This window comes from Polyodon spathula, chromosome 24, assembly GCF_017654505.1.
Source record: "Polyodon spathula isolate WHYD16114869_AA chromosome 24, ASM1765450v1, whole genome shotgun sequence".
NCBI classification, from domain to species: domain Eukaryota; kingdom Metazoa; phylum Chordata; class Actinopteri; order Acipenseriformes; family Polyodontidae; genus Polyodon; species Polyodon spathula.
In genome coordinates this window covers 17,238,909-17,255,525 of record NC_054557.1, presented here as the reverse complement: position 1 = coordinate 17,255,525, position 16,617 = coordinate 17,238,909, and the positions used below count along the sequence as shown (strand labels likewise).

General features: G+C 46.3%; 1 protein-coding gene across 4 annotated transcripts in view; it reads right to left on the bottom strand.

Annotated features, from left to right (window-relative positions):
- LOC121299033 (A-kinase anchor protein 13-like) overlaps positions 1–16,351 on the bottom strand; it is a 75,437-nt gene extending 59,086 nt beyond the window's left edge. For all 4 annotated transcript variants that reach the window (XM_041226490.1, XM_041226491.1, XM_041226492.1 and 1 more), the window contains exon 1: positions 16,091–16,351. The gene's annotated coding sequence lies outside the window, so the exon portion shown is untranslated. The remainder of the gene's footprint in view (positions 1–16,090) is intronic.
- Between the last annotated feature and the right edge of the window lie 266 nt (positions 16,352–16,617).

Here is a 16,617-nt window from a genome sequence, read left to right as displayed (position 1 = left end):
CAAATCCCAGCACTTAACGATTAACTTGTGATGGATTTTCAACAGCACCTTTTATTTTAACAAGACATCCCAGACAAAAACTACAGCAATGGTTAGAAGAGAGCTTTCTACCTGCTTATTTCTCTACTACTGAGAGCAGTCAATTGCACTGTGGGGTATGCCTTGTTTGCACATATACTGCATTTAGAGTTTTAATGTCATTTGCACATATTGGTACACAAACAACTTAAGCGTTGTAGTATTTCATGGTTAGCCAGACACCTGATGTGAGTGAAGCAGTTTGACCTTTCTGGTGCTCTTTGAACAGGACTGAGAGCAGAGCAAGGTGCATGCTGTGGAGAGAGTGCTCTCTGAACAGGACTGAGAGTAGAGCAAGGTGCATGCTGTGGAGACAGAGCTCTTTGAACAGGACTGAGAGCAGAGCAAGGTGCATGCTGTGGAGAGAGTGCTCTCTGAACAGGACTGAGAGTAGAGCAAGGTGCATGCTGTGGAGAGAGTGCTCTTTGAACAGGGCTGAGAGTTGACAGCCAGCTGCATCCTGTCAGGCACTTTCACCCAGCACAATACATCTGTGGAGGTTTATTTTTAAAATGGCAGATAAAGGGCAGCGAGACATTTCAGTTCTGCATCAACTGACATCAGCTGCAGCCAGGTCCACAATGTGAGCTTAGACATGCAATATCTTAAAGAGGCACACATCTATTCTGGAAACGTAAACTGCACAGGAAATATAAGTGTAGAAGTGAAGTTGTTCACGCAAGTATTGCAAATAATACTTCAACCCTAACCCTAACTCCAACCCTAACCTACCTAGTCCTTCAATATTTCCAAGTACAGGCTTAAGTACAACACTGAAACGATGCAAGACATCTGTGAGCTTGCTACAGCATGACTCATCATAATAGATGTCCATTTTGCTGCAACAGAAAAGGGTTACTACTTATTCAGCATCAGACTGAAACCAGATACACAGAAGACAGGACCAAGGAGAGAACAAAAACAACGAGCAACACATTTAAAACGAAGTAGCAACCTGGTCATTTCATTTACCTGGTAAATTCAACAGGACGACGAGCTGTCCAGAGTAAAACCCCCTCTTCGAATGTTTAATAACACTAAAACAAATACAGATCATAACACCGTTCTTGATTTAATTCCAGTGGCCATGGTTTGGCACAATAATTCCAAGACAGCACTGCAGGGTATGAAGAGGCCATTACTGGCAAAATGGACAGGGAGACCTGAAGTCCAGTCACACACGTGGGGGTGTCATGGCAAATAGGAAGACAGGCAAACACAACGCAAAAGGAGAAACAGCCCGCCCAGGGGCTGGACATCAGTACCTATTCAAATTACCTTGGACATAAAAAGTGTTCATCTATAAAATCTGCACTCGCTGATGCAAAGCGTGTAAAGTGTCTGATTCTTTCAAATTCCCATCACATGCCATCAGTGCCATGCATGCTGTCCATGGGGGGCATGTACTGGACCCCCTACTGTAGACAGAGTTTCCAATCTTTTGTCCTGACCCTGTAATTGCCAGCAATGAGTTTCCCTGTACTTAGTGAAGTCGCATCCCATAGACAGCCCTTTGTCCAGAAGCTGCTGTGACATCAAAGCAGAGCAGCTGCCTGCGGCTCCAGTAACAGTCCTCACAGCTCATGCCATGCGAGGAGTCTGGACAAGGCACATGGAAGGGGCTGTGATAATCAGGCCAGGATGCTGGTGAAGAGGATGGAAGACACTAGTGTGCGCACCAACAGTCAAAGCACCAGCTCTCCATGTGAAGAGCCAGTACGGTTGAATGCTAAACTACCAGGTTATTAAAAACAACAACTGTGCACTCTGTGGCTATGTTATGCTATAAATCTTTCTTTCTTATCTTCAGTGCTACTTCAGTACGTTTCAGCTCTTCATGCAAAGAGTCTGTCACTGCTTAACCAACAGGCCTGACTGTGAGCAAACAGGAAGTGTGCAGGTTTGTGTTATCGCATTGCTGCAGCAGCAGATGAAAGAGCACAATGGAACGTTCTGGTTAACGTACATATTTAGGGCAACTCTAAACAGAGTATGCTGCGGTCCAGGATTTCAGAGACACAATTTCGAGGGGCAAGACTTCCTTGGAATGTTTTTTTTTCTGATAATTTAGTCATTTGTGAGAATTCCTGCTAAGAGTGCTGGGACTGCCTGTCTGTACTGTACTGTGCTTCCTATTACTGACTGGGGCAGCATGCAGACTACCTGTCTATACTGTGTGGTTCTTCCTATTACTGACTGGGACTGAGGCAGCATGCAGACTGCCTGTCTGTACTGTACCGTGCTTCCCATTACTGACTGGGACTGGGGCAGCATGCAGACTGCCTGTCTGTACTGTACCGTGCTTCCTATTACTGACTGGGACTGGGGCAGCATGCAGACTGCCTGTCTGTACTGTACTGTGCTTCCTATTACTGACTGGGACTGGGGCAGCATGCAGACTGCCTGTCTGTACTGTACTGTGCTTCCTATTACTGACTGGGGCAGCATGCAGACTACCTGTCTATACGGTGTGGTTCTTCCTATTACTGACTGGGACTGAGGCAGCATGCAGACTGCCTGTCTGTACTGTACCATGCTTCCCATTACTGACTGGGACTGGGGCAGCATGCAGACTGCCTGTCTGTACTGTACCGTGCTTCCCATTACTGACTGGGACTGGGGCAGCATGCAGACTGCCTGTCTGTACTGTACCGTGCTTCCCATTACTGACTGGGACTGGGGCAGCATGCAGACTGCCTGTCTGTACTGTACCGTGCTTCCCATTACTGACTGGGACTGGGGCAGCATGCAGACTGCCTGTCTGTACTGTACCGTGCTTCCCATTACTGACTGGGACTGGGGCAGCATGCAGACTGCCTGTCTGTACTGTACCGTGCTTCCCATTACTGACTGGGACTGGGGCAGCATGCAGACTGCCTGTCTGTACTGTACCGTGCTTCCTATTACTGACTGGGACTGGGGCAGCATGCAGACTGCCTGTCTGTACTGTACCGTGCTTCCTATTACTGACTGGGACTGGGTCAGCATGCAGACTGCCTGTCTGTACTGTACCGTGCTTCCTATTACTGACTGGGACTGGGGCAGCATGCAGACTGCCTGTCTGTACTGTACCGTGCTTCCTATTACTGACTGGGACTGGGTCAGCATGCAGACTGCCTGTCTGTACTGTACCGTGCTTCCTATTACTGACTGGGACTGGGTCAGCATGCAGACTGCCTGTCTGTACTGTACCGTGCTTCCTATTACTGACTGGGACTGGGGCAGCATGCAGACTGCCTGTCTGTACTGTACTGTGCTTCCTATTACTGACACAGTACAGCACAGCATTCACACATTGTTGAATTATAAATGAAACGAGCACACTGCGACAGCAACACCATGCAGTCTTCAGCACATGGCCATCTCTGCAGTACAGATGAAACTCTAAACGACCTGCAAATTTGGTTGACTGAAAAACCCATAAACCTGACAAAGCCTTCTATTTAAAACAAAGTAAAGAAAAAGAACTGGCAGTTAAATGATGCATTCATGTGCTGAACTCCGAAGCACAGATCAGCAAAAGGCAAGGGGGCAGGATTGGGACAACTAATGGTGCTCTCGATTCTTAGTACAAGCTCCTTGTTCTTTCCACAATACATAGGGTACTGTTAGCGTCAGGAAGAATGAGGTAAAAGGATTAAATCAGCTGTCTAATTCTACCCATTGATCTCATGCTCTTGTCATAAACCCTCTGTCCTGCAGTCCCCATTCCAGTGCTTTAACTCACAGCCCTGCGCAGGGTTGGTACACACTGACCCGCCGAGTGCAATCAGAGCTCCTCTCTGCAGAGAACAGCAGGGACACACTGACCCGCCGAGTGCAATCAGAGCTCCTCTCTGCAGAGAACAGCAGGGACACACTGACCCGCCGAGTGCAATCAGAGCTCCTCTCTGCAGAGAACAGCAGGGACACACTGACCCGCCGAGTGCAATCAGAGCTCCTCTCTGCAGAGAACAGCAGGGACACACTGACCCGCCGAGTGCAATCAGAGCTCCTCTCTGCAGAGAACAGCAGGGACACACTGACCCGCCGAGTGCAATCAGAGCTCCTCTCTGCAGAGAACAGCAGGGACACACTGACCCGCCGAGTGCAATCAGAGCTCCTCTCTGCAGAGAACAGCAGGGACACACTGACCCGCCGAGTGCAATCAGAGCTCCTCTCTACAGAGAACAGCAGGGACACACTGACCCGCCGAGTGCAATCAGAGCTCCTCTCTACAGAGAACAGCAGGGACACACTGACCCGCCGAGTGCAATCAGAGCTCCTCTCTGCAGAGAACAGCAGGGACACACTGACCCGCCGAGTGCAATCAGAGCTCCTCTCTGCAGAGAACAGCAGGGACACACTGACCCGCCGAGTGCAATCAGAGCTCCTCTCTGCAGAGAACAGCAGGGACACACTGACCCGCCGAGTGCAATCAGAGCTCCTCTCTACAGAGAACAGCAGGGACACACTGACCCGCCCAGTGCAATCAGAGCTCCTCTCTACAGAGAACAGCAGGGACACACTGACCCGCCGAGTGCAATCAGAGCTCCTCTCTACAGAGAACAGCAGGGACACACTGACCCGCCGAGTGCAATCAGAGCTCCTCTCTACAGAGAACAGCAGGGACACACTGACCCGCCCAGTGCAATCAGAGCACCTCTCTACAGAGAACAGCAGGGACACACTGACCCGCCGAGTGCAATCAGAGCTCCTCTCTACAGAGAACAGCAGGGACACACTGACCCGCCGAGTGCAATCAGAGCTCCTCTCTACAGAGAACAGCAGGGACACACTGACCCGCCCAGTGCAATCAGAGCTCCTCTCTACAGAGAACAGCAGGGATGCAGCCGGGCACTGGAACTCAATCACTCAACAGCAAGGCTCAATCACTCAACAGAGGGCCTGGGTGTCGAAGTGAAAACACTTTCAGGATTCTGTAAACTTCTAAAGAATGCTACAAAACTGGGTGTGCTGCTCTCGGCTCTTACCTCCAAGCACTGCAATTGGTTCCTGTCCAGTAGCTGTAACCTCCACTGGGTGGATGGAAGGGTAAGGGTTTGTAAAACGCATGTGAAGAGAGTTCTGAGGGACTCAGCCCTGTACAAATCCTCTGCACCCAGAACATAAGGTGGCTTGCTTGTCTCTCTCTCGAGATGAGGAGTGCAGTGAACAGTGCCAGAGCTCATTACTGAAGGACACTGAGCCACAGGGGATCTTTCTATGGCTTTTAAACTGCAGCATTTTCAATAGTGTGCAAATCGTCCACTTTAAGGTGGTTTAAAGTCCTGTAATGTTTTTTTTTTCTCTCACCAACATCAGCGGTTTATGTTGATCTAGCTGCTGCCCCTAATTGTCACTAGTCATACCCAGTTTCGAGTAGGGCCCATGCTTGACCAAAAGGGCTAACCAGTGTGGTCAACAGCCGCAAGTTCGGATGCAAGCATTTCAGAAAAGTCTCTCTTCTGCAAATCTCAAAACGAGATGAAAAAACCATAAGAAACTGCTGGGTTTTTAAATCTCCACAACCCACGTGTTGGCAGTGCACCACCACACCAGAGCTGGCGATACTGTACTGTAGCTGTGGGTGATATCACAAGACCTCTGTGGGCACTGCACTGCACTGCTGGCTGCACACAAAGCCTGACTGTGGTGGGGAGTAATGTGAACACCAGCCACAGGCAGCGATAAAACAACAGCAAGCGAACAGGACTGCCAGCCCAGAACTGCAGGAAAATAAGCTGTGTATGTGAAGGCATGCAAGCTACAAATACAGCTTCAACTAACACCAGCCACAGCATACGCGGGAGCGGACTGCACTGCACTGCACTGGGGCTGGCACAGGCTTCACAAGAGACACAACACATGAAAAAACAATGTCTGTTAAATAAGGTTGGAACGGAATAGAGCAAAAAAATCAGTACAGGATGTGAGGTCACTGCCAGATTCTAATCACAGGACATGAGGTCACTGCCAGATTCGAATCGCAGGCTCCTGTGTTTTTAAACACCCCCTGCGGATTCTTTTTTCAGTTCATGTTTATAACAAGTAACGGATATACTGGAAGGAATTGAATACCTTTAGAACTAGAAACCAACAACAGTCGTCCAGTTGTAAATGTTAAATAGCATTGTCCTGGGCATTCTCCAGTGGTTCAAGGGCTGTGAGAAACATGCCACATATTTACTATACCTGTCATGTACTGTCTGCATTCAGAGCTAGACCAACACTCAGCATCATGTACTGTGTGCACTGTGCATTCAGAGCAGACTGGACCAACACTCAGCATCATGTACTATGTGCACTGTGCATTCAGAGCAGACTGGACCAACACTCAGCATCATGTACTGTGTGCACTGTGCATTCAGAGCAGACTGGACCAACACTCAGCATCATGTACTGTGTGCACTGTGCATTCAGAGCAGACTGGACCAACACTCAGCATCATGTACTGTGTGCACTGTGCATTCAGAGCAGACTGGACCAACACTCAGCATCATGTACTGTCTGCACTGTGCATTCAGAGCTGGGCTCACTCTCAACATCATGCTGGTGACAATGACATCTGAAAGAGATTTAGGTCTCCACCACTTCTGCGTACGCACACCCTGGGCTGCTGCTCATCTTTCATATAATAAAATACAAAAAACTGCTTCACAGCAACAAAAGGTTTTTATTACAAAGCTAAACCTAATCTCATTCTTGGACTAATTCTTCTTGAACCCCTGGACTCAGCAGCTGTTGAGACTTGAAGCTGTGACACTTCTTGCACACACATTCAAAAAGAAGACTGTGCTGCAGCACTGAGCAGTGAGATAGCCCATGCCAGAGAGAAATGGCTCACAGTGAGCAGTCTGTTTCAGACAGGCCAGCTGATTCTATTGTAGGAAGACTTCTGCAGGGTGGAGCTCTACAATGCAATACATTCACATTGTGGAAAAGTTGTTTAAGTTATGATTGTACAGTACATGCTTCAGCTTTACCCAACCCAACATGGTTCTGAGTGAGAGAGTGAGTGAGTGAGCGAGTGAGTGGTTGTCTGTTTTTCACTCTCCCATCAGTAATATCAGACAACACGCGCCCCTGCCCTGTCTGTATTGATGCGTTTCAGGTGTTGGCTCCCTTTCAAACCGGAACAATAGAAACTGCAGGGGAGGGACCTGGACAGGCTTGTCATTGCTCTGCTACCCCCAGAGTAACTCTAGGAGCCCGCATTAATCCCTCTCCTCACACTCTTTCCAGGCATATCCGAGCGTGTGTGAGTGAGTGTGTGCGAGTGCAAGTCTTGTTTTTCTCTACTCCTACATTAACCCCCCTCCTCACACTCTCTCACTCTGCTCTTTCCAGGCATATCTGTAGGAAGCAGATTGTTTCAGCTGCTTCACATCCTTGTGCACAACCTATCACCGCAGCGGCCCTCAGCTTTCAAAAAGCACCGTCTCCATAGCAACCAAACAAACAGCAGCTCAGGGATATCGCCATGGAGAGATCTTGAGTGCATCAACAACAAGGAGGCAATAACAAGAGGAGAGTCATTTCAGAGGAGTGCCCCGCACACAGCTAACAAACAGGCATCACATCCACCATGGGCAGTAGAGCTGGAATTCTGTTTTATTGTGTGACCCATCACAAAACAAAAAATAGCTGCAACTTAAAACAAGATCACTCCTAAAATAAGCAGCTATTTTGATACAGTCCAAACAGACACGGGTACCAGACCTCCTCACGATCCCATGAGAACCGTTTCGTTTGTTTAGCTCAGAGGGCAGCGCACATACATGTATTAGTTAACATGCTACAGATTCACCCCAGGGATTAGCAACAAAATTTCAAACCCACAGCACCAGCACTTTACACCACCCAGAGGTGGGGCATTGAATAACTGATCACTGCGAGGCAGTCTCTGCGTTCCAGCATGCAGTGTGGGCTAGTTAACGTATAGCTCGGTATAACCAGATTACCAGTACAGCTCCCCAGGTCACTGATAAATGATAAATGATTAACCTTCTACCAACAATCCCCACCCCTCCCCACTCACCACTGTGCACTACACAATTAGATTCACTAATCAGTTCTAAACACTCCCTTATAGTCCCTGATGAATGAATATGGAAAACATTTAAATACCCAGCTATATGGATCCTCTTACATTCAACGAAACACAGACACACAAAAACAGCCAAGTGCTGGAGAAAGCAGCACTGCGACAGAGCAAGCGGTTAGTAAACACAGCATGAAGGTCAAACAGCCCATTGCCGACAGGCTGCAAAAAACTACAAATCATTTACCCACAAGAGGAGATTCCAGGTACATGGTTTGGAGAAGCACTGTGAATAGACAACACACATGGGCCAATCCACAAAAGCCAGCAAGCCATCAAGCCATCTCAGAGAAGCCTGTCTGAAAAACTGCACAGATTCCAGTTTTCATCTCTGTGCTGGAGCATCAGAGGATCCACAGCCAGCAACACGTCCAGGCTTTTACAATGAGACGTTCAACTTGTTGAGAAAAACATTGGGAACAGTGAGAAATAGGTTACTATGGAGAGGAGGAAGAGAGAACTGTGTACGAGAATAATGTGGCAGATTTAGTCATCCTTTTCAGAATGATCTCCACCTCGAAGGGAGTATACGGCAGCACTACCCTTGCCACTGCAGGAACTCCCTGTTTCCAAGCACAGTAGAAGATAAAAATCAAGCAATTACTGTTAGACACAGTCACTGACTGGCTATGCACAATTACCAAGCCAAGGTGAAGTTCTTGTCAAGCATTGTTCTCATCCAAAGAGACTCACAGCACCAGGGAATCAGGCTTGAAAAGCAATCAGAATGCCTGCCACGTCACTCGTGCATGTTGCCGTTTAATAGAAGGAGCTTGTTGTATTCAATGCAAAATCATTTTTCCAGGAAAACAGGACTTGACATCTCTTTTACAAAGAGGGTCCAAAGAGAACGATTCTGGTGAATACAACTGGTGAAGTCAAAGATTCAAACCTCTGTCGGCACAAAGTTTCAAACACTTTGACCTTTCCGATAATGCCTGCTGCTGCTCTGAAATCACGAACAGGTTTAGTGCAGTCTACAGTATAAAGAAATACCGGTGTGTCAAACCAAGTCTCTGTGAGAGCGAGAGTCAGACTCTGAACTCACAATCCGATTGGCCACGCTGCTCGAGGAGGTTTATAAAATGCAGAATACTGAACATGTTACTGGAGCTCTTTGGATTCAAAACTGGGCCAGCAGCTGGTTCTGTATGGCAGTAGGCCAACACACAGGCCAAGATGGGCCTCACCCTCACTTTGTTCAGTGCAAGCGTTAACCCTTTCCCTGCACTGAACAGTGTATCTGGCTTTCACAAAAACCTTCAGTGACAAGAGAGTCAACCACTTAAAACATAGAGAAAAGTGGGTGAAAAATATCAGCATCTAATGGGTAAGGGGCAGTATGAGTGTGTTGATGATTTTCCACTGCATGGCTTCCTCTCCCAGTACACCACACACACCGTGCTTTCAGTTCACACTGCAGAGAAGCCCTACGCCTGTGCAGAGCACAGACCATTTCAAAACAACTGAGCACACAAGAGCAACACTTACATAACCAGCTGTGAAGGCTCCCATACACATGATTGAGATTTGAAAACACACCTCGGGTAAGACGTCCTGTTTGGGACGGTACCGGGGTGCAGTGCTTCCCGGCTCACTACGGGCCTCTTCGTTTGCCAGGTCCCATTAGTTAAACAAACCTGCTTGTTTATCTCCCTGAAAAGGGAACAATATTGAGCTTAAAGCACGGAAACCAGCCAAGAACTGCAGAGTCTGAAAAGCTGAGGAGAGCTGAATCCATAAGAAAGACAATGAGACAATGAGACATTAAAAACAATTTTAAAACAATCCAAAGAAGGTCTAAAGCTGAAATTAATGGAAGAAAGTGTTAAGCAAAAAACTTTTTAAAAGTGTTAAAAGATGTGGGGTTAAAACTTAAGCCTCAACCACATACAAAACTGCAAATCAAGCAATGCAACATTACACCCCCGCGATCTGTTAAACGAGCAATGCAACATTACACCCCCGCGATCTGATAAACGAGCAATGCAACATTACACCCCCGCGATCTGATAAACGAGCAATGCAACATTACACCCCCGCGATCTGATAAACGAGCAATGCAACATTACACCCCCGCGATCTGATAAACGAGCAATGCAACATTACACCCCCTCGATCTGATAAACAAGCAATGCAACATTACACCCCCGCGATCTGATAAACAAGCAATGCAACATTACACCCCCTCGATCTGATAAATGCTCCAGAGTGTCGTGGTTTGAGGTTTTGTTGTAAAAGCAGGTGATGTAAAAACTTGTGTTGTTTACAACCAGTTAGGCCCAAGCACTTATATGACTGGCTACAGAGAACAGAACTCCCATACACTGCAGGGATGGAAATGAGACTCACATTGCATAGCAGTTTGATCCATTCCTGGTTTACTTGAAGACGCACCCGATCTTGTTATCCATACACTGGCTAATCAAGCTCATGGTAAAACCTGGAATAGGTGAAAGCCCTATGCAATAGAAGTCTTGTTTCCATCCCAGCACTGGGTGCACATAATAAACCGTGGGTTCAGGAGAGCACTCCAGCACGAAGGGGGAATACACAGGGTGCACATAATAAACCGCGGGTTCAGGAGAGCACTCTAGCACGAAGGGGGAATACACAGGGTGGCAGCAGTGAAAACAGCACCAGCCAGAGAGTCGATGCAGCTGAGGGGAGGGTCAGGTTATGAAGACGGACGCATGTCATCTCGAGATGGGGAAACCAGCCAATATAAACAGAACACGCCAACAATGATCATCCTGTGAACATCAACAGAGAAGCAGGGAGAAAGACTCCGACAGCACTGCGCACAGGAAGCTGAAAGAAACTCCGACAGCACTGCGCACAGGAAGCTGAAAGAGACTCCGACAGCACTGCGCACAGGAAGCTGAAAGAGACTCCGACAGCACTGCGCACAGGAAGCTGAAAGAGACTCCGACAGCACTGCACACAGGAAGCTGAAAGAAACTCCGACAGCACTGCGCACAGGAAGCTGAAAGAGACTCCGACAGCACTGCGCACAGGAAGCTGAAAGAGACTCCGACAGCACTGCGCACAGGAAGCTGAAATAGACTCCGACAGCACTGTGCACAGGAAGCTGGCCAGACATGGTTACTGTAAAACTGCAGATGTAGAGAAACTGGAACCCATTAGCAGGAATGAGGAGACTTTCATTGAGCCATTGATGGCCCGTGTGTCCTGGGAGCAGTGGGGGGGGGGGGTCTAGCATTACCTTATGCTACTGCACAAACAGGACATGAAACAACACTGAATTGAAAAAGAGACTTGTGATCTGCTAGAGGGAGACCATCCTCCTAATACTGTCAATTAAATACAGTCAATTAAATACTGTGAATTAAATAATGAAACAGTACAAGGCTGTGGTCGTTTTCCCCCAAGAAATCTCTACCTAATTAGTCATCTGGTTAATTCTTTCCAATCCTGTATGGATGGGCCCTGTGTGTTGAATTCCAATGCATTTAAAAACACAAGATAAATTCCCGGAGAAAGGAGAAATGAGAACACAGTGTTAAGGGACTAGTCCTCTCTGTAGTTACTGGTAATGCATTACAACACTGACATACTGATCTCACTTTATCATCAAACTTCTTCTGTGGTGTCCTGATCCTCCTCAATTGAAATGCCTTTACAATATATAGCAGACCCTGGCATTAACACAAGGGTGCTGGAACTAGGGGTGCTGGGGGTGTGGGAGCACCCCCTTGGCTTTGCATGGCTTCCATCATATACAGGGGTTACAGTTTTGTTCAATGGCTTTCAGCACCCCCACTTTAAAAACTGTTCCAGTGCCACTGCACTGATGCGGTACAGCCAATATCTTATAACAGATTATTATTTACCAATACTTACATATTACTACAACATATATAGATTAGGGTCTGTGCAAGATGCAAGCTGACTTTCACTCACTCCAGGTCCGAGCCTGGAAACTGGAAATCTAGACGTACAAAACAGAGCACAAAGCCACTGAATCTGAGGAAGTAGGTAGAAGCAGAACCAGACCTCTCTCTTCAGAAAGGGAGGCCAGTACAGAACAGCTTACTCACACACACCAGATCTCCACTGCTCTACCTGCATCGTCCGGTCATGTGACTCACAAAATCCACTCTGATCACTGCTACAGTGAGTGAGGGATGCTGCAAGCTTACTCTTTATATATGAACAGCACACAGGTTTTACTACAGAGACACACTGTCAGAGAAACAGCCTCCCAAGATGCACAGACTCAAACACCTTCATGTGAAAATCCCAAGACCAACACTAAGAAAAAACAAGCATGTCCCATAGGCTTAGCTGGCTGCCAAATGCATTACAGGGCAACCGGCAGTTCAAGCAACATCCAAGCTTGCCATGTAAATACTGGGGTGTTTAAGGTTAACTGGAAAAAACATTTTTAGGATGGGGAGCGCTTCATTCTGAGACAGCAAGAGGGAAGACAGCTGTGTTTGCATCCAGGACACACAATAGCAGAGCACCACTGAAACTTTCACTGGGGAGCGATGCATCACAAGGAATGTGTTCTTCCTCTCCACCTAAATCGCAATTGTATCTATTAACAAGAGCATGCACTGTATTCCTACATTTGCCAGTTACAAGGAAATCATTTCTATATTTACGGTTCGGGGAAATGGGTGTCCTTGTGAATACATCTGATTGCGAGTTGCAATGCAAGTATAACAATCCATACGATGTATGGATGATCCTTAATGAAGAAAGATAATGACGTGCACTCACAGCATGAAAACTCAGAGCTACAGACTGCTCTTAGAACTAGAAGAGGTCAGGTTACCTGGGAGTAAAATCAACACATTTGGAACCCTCACCCTCATGGCCTTGGGGAGGAGGTTGGCATTCAACCGATCAGCTTCCCGGCAGGGACTACGCCAGTTGTTCAAGACAACGTGACACCTGCCCCCCCCCCCACTCTCACCAATTTAATTTGGTTGCAAAAATGTCTTAATTGTACAGTACTCAAATAAAACATGAATGAATAACACATTAACAAACAGTGACTCATGATCAGGTTGATGTAACGTATGCAGTGTAACAATGAAACACTTCAATTCCTCTTTAAACAGGAGGAGCAATTAACAACGATGCAGTGGAGACTTTAACCATTGTTTCTATGAACGCATGTAAACAGCCGTTCAACAGGTGCTGTTTGTGCTTCACAACACTTTGCTTTTGACAGTGTACTTTATGGGGACTCTAGAAGCCATTTCAGTTGGAATTTCAGTTTATTTTGATTTCTTTTTTGGCAGACACATTTTCTTCTCAGTATTTTCCTGATACAAGAGCAAGTTCTTCACAAAACTCCAAACAAGGAAACTAAGCTGGCCCTTTATCTTTCATGTCAAAACCTATTCCAATCACATTCTTTAAAGCTTAACTAGCCAACTGTTTACTGGCACTGCAGCTAAAGCAGCATGGATAGACAGACAGACAGACAAACACAGACTGGGTTAGATATTAGCTAGTTACAGCAACACAAGGAATGTGTAGATCACTGGGTTCATCACACAGTACATAGCCACACAGCCAGTGACATGTGGACAAGCCCACCCCCCAGCTCTGCTCTCCTCTCCTCTCCTCTCCTCTCCTCTCCTTTTTATGGGCTGTTTTGCCAAGTTATGCAGGTTCTCCTTGTTGCAATGACCTGTACAAGGCTCATGTTGTAACGGATTCTGATTTCTGTATTGTATTGCATGCTGTAAATTAAGCACAGTACAGCACTAGTTCTGGAAACCCTGGAGGGCTGAACACACATTCAGACTGCATATTGTGTGTGTTTCAAAGTGTTCATTGGCTGCCTCACTCTTCACTGTGTCAGCCTGCAAGCAAAGAGAGTTGGGTCCAAAATACAGACAGTCCAAGAAAAAATACACTCAGCTTTTTAGAGGTAGCCATGCAACACTGATAAACATATCATCGAATCAAAATAAAAACCAGACAAGCGAATATGAATGTGTTGAATCGGTTTATGGAGCTTCGGGTGTGGCTGAAAAGTTAGAAATGCCTGAGCTCCACTCTGGGAAATTCCCAGTGAAGTTACTGCTAAAAGGTACCAATGGGAAGTGTCTAGTATACAGTATATAGAGAGCGCACAGGACACTAAAGACCACTCAGTCAGCACTAGCGCGGGTCTGGAGCAGCCTGCAGGCCAGCAGCATTAACAGAGCTGGAGGTTCAGATTCGCTGCTTGACCTTGCAAACCAGGCCGCTGGGAAAAAGAGCAAAGAGGTATTAAAAGCTGTCTGCCAGCAACAATGATTCTATAAAGCTGTCACTTTGTAAAGCCAGGGTGCTGTGCGTGACGTTAGCCTGCATGTCCAGAAGCACACGGGAGAAATGCTTCACTTCAATTGGAATTGAGAAACAAAAACGAATAGGTCAGATCTAACCCGTTAGTTCTGGTGGTCTGAGTGTTTTATCATGCAGTCAGTGATTCTGTAGGAGAGTCGAGCTGGGTGGTTACAGCTGTATCACTGTGTGTTACACTGTACACTGTGCAGCACTGTGTCTAGACTTGGACAAGTGGACTGGGAAACCTTTTAACAATTTCGACTGAATTCCACCTCGTGTTTAACTGCTTGACCCTGCAGAATGAAAGCATGTTTTCCTCACATTGTTAGAAGTAACATCGGGTTGCCATAAGAATTTATGGGGCTAAGCCCAGTAGAAAACAAAGCGTTACAGACAGTGCCCTGCTTCCTAACAACTAGAACCACCTGGCCGGACTCCAGAACCCAAACTGGGGCAGAATGGCCTACAGACAACAATCATTATGCAGCATATTTTGAACGTTACGGGAGGGATCAGAGAGACTGTACGATATCCAGGATCAATTATACAAAATAAAAAGTATTTTCCACTTGCTTTCAATCTAAACCTCTGTGTTTGGAAACGCTCTCAGTTTGCAAATAGCCGTAGTTTACTATGTGCTATCTCGGGGGGGTCTCTAAAGTATTGCTGGAATTCTCTCGCACGGTCAAACCAAGGACCTCACAGTGCAGCTATAAACAGAGCCAGCCTGCCATTCAACATGGCTGCAGGGATTGTACACTTCAGAGACCTGCGTTCGCCCGCCGGCTGGTCATAAAGGCTTCATTTCATTCAACGCGAAGTGCATCTTGGTTTTAATCGCCTGTCAATATCTCAACAAAAAATTAATAACTGAGAAGCATCTCAAGAAAATTACATATACAACGTCAATAACTCAATACTGCAGTCTGTATCTTGGGGGTGGAGAGCATGTGTTTTTAATAATTAATATACAGCATCACGCCTAGCCTCTTACATAGAAAAAGACGTCTTCAACTCACTACAAAAATAAACAAATACATAAATATAAAAGACTACTTCAATTTAAAACAATTGCTAAATGACTTACAAAGTGCACAAGTTCCAATGAATTAATATATATAATATATATCCATATATATATAGATATATATATAATATATATCAATATGTGTGTGTGTGTGTGTGTTTAAACCAGTTTACAACAATGCCTTTTTGGACTGTTTAAAAATACAACGAAATGACGTAATTTATACATAAACTTGTATTTTGTGAATGTTTAAACTAAGGCTTGATCCTGACGCTAATAGAAGCTTATAATCACTGAGGAGTCTACTTGCTGTCTTCTCGATTGCAGCAATTATTACCAGTACAACTGCTCTTTAAAACAAAACAAAAACTTAACGAGAAGGTAACTAATCAGTACGGTACTCGCCAATTGTTTCAATTGCAGTCGTACCCGTACCCGTACCCGTACCCGTACCCATTCGCTTGCAGCCTGTCGCTTGTCCTCTAATTGTTTGCATGGGACTTACTCGATTACATGGATACTATGCAAATCACCCTGCATTACAGTCTCGTCCCGAGTACAAATAAACTAAAAAGACCACTAACCTGAACACTCCGGATCTCTACGCGATTGTCTCTTTAAGTTGTAAGTACCATCGCCACAACTGTATTACAAGTTAGAAAAGCATAAGCCAACATCTGTAATTCAAAAAATACTTCTGTTCCCGAAAAACACACTCCAGAAATTCAAAACCAATCCTTTGAAGCGCTGCCTCGCAGTTACATTCAATTGTTCATTCGAGGATTCAGGCTCAAAATGTTGCCCCAGTTTCTCGTTTTAAAGGGATAGGGTCCACTTGTTGCAATCTACAGCAACTTCTATTCTTCTGGGACGCGCTCGACGGAGCATGCCTGGATGGGCGGAGCTTGGTGTCTGCGGAGTGGACCCGGAGAGTTCCTGTATGTTCACATGGAGTTCCTCATTGGTTACTCTAGCTATCAGTCAGAGTCATCTCGTATATTATTGGCGCACCAGAGTACTGGGTTTCATTCTTGGCCTGGGGATCTGTGTTGTAAGATTTAGAAGGGGGCTGAATGCAGCTCTGCTGAGGTCTTGCACGCTGCTGGTGTGA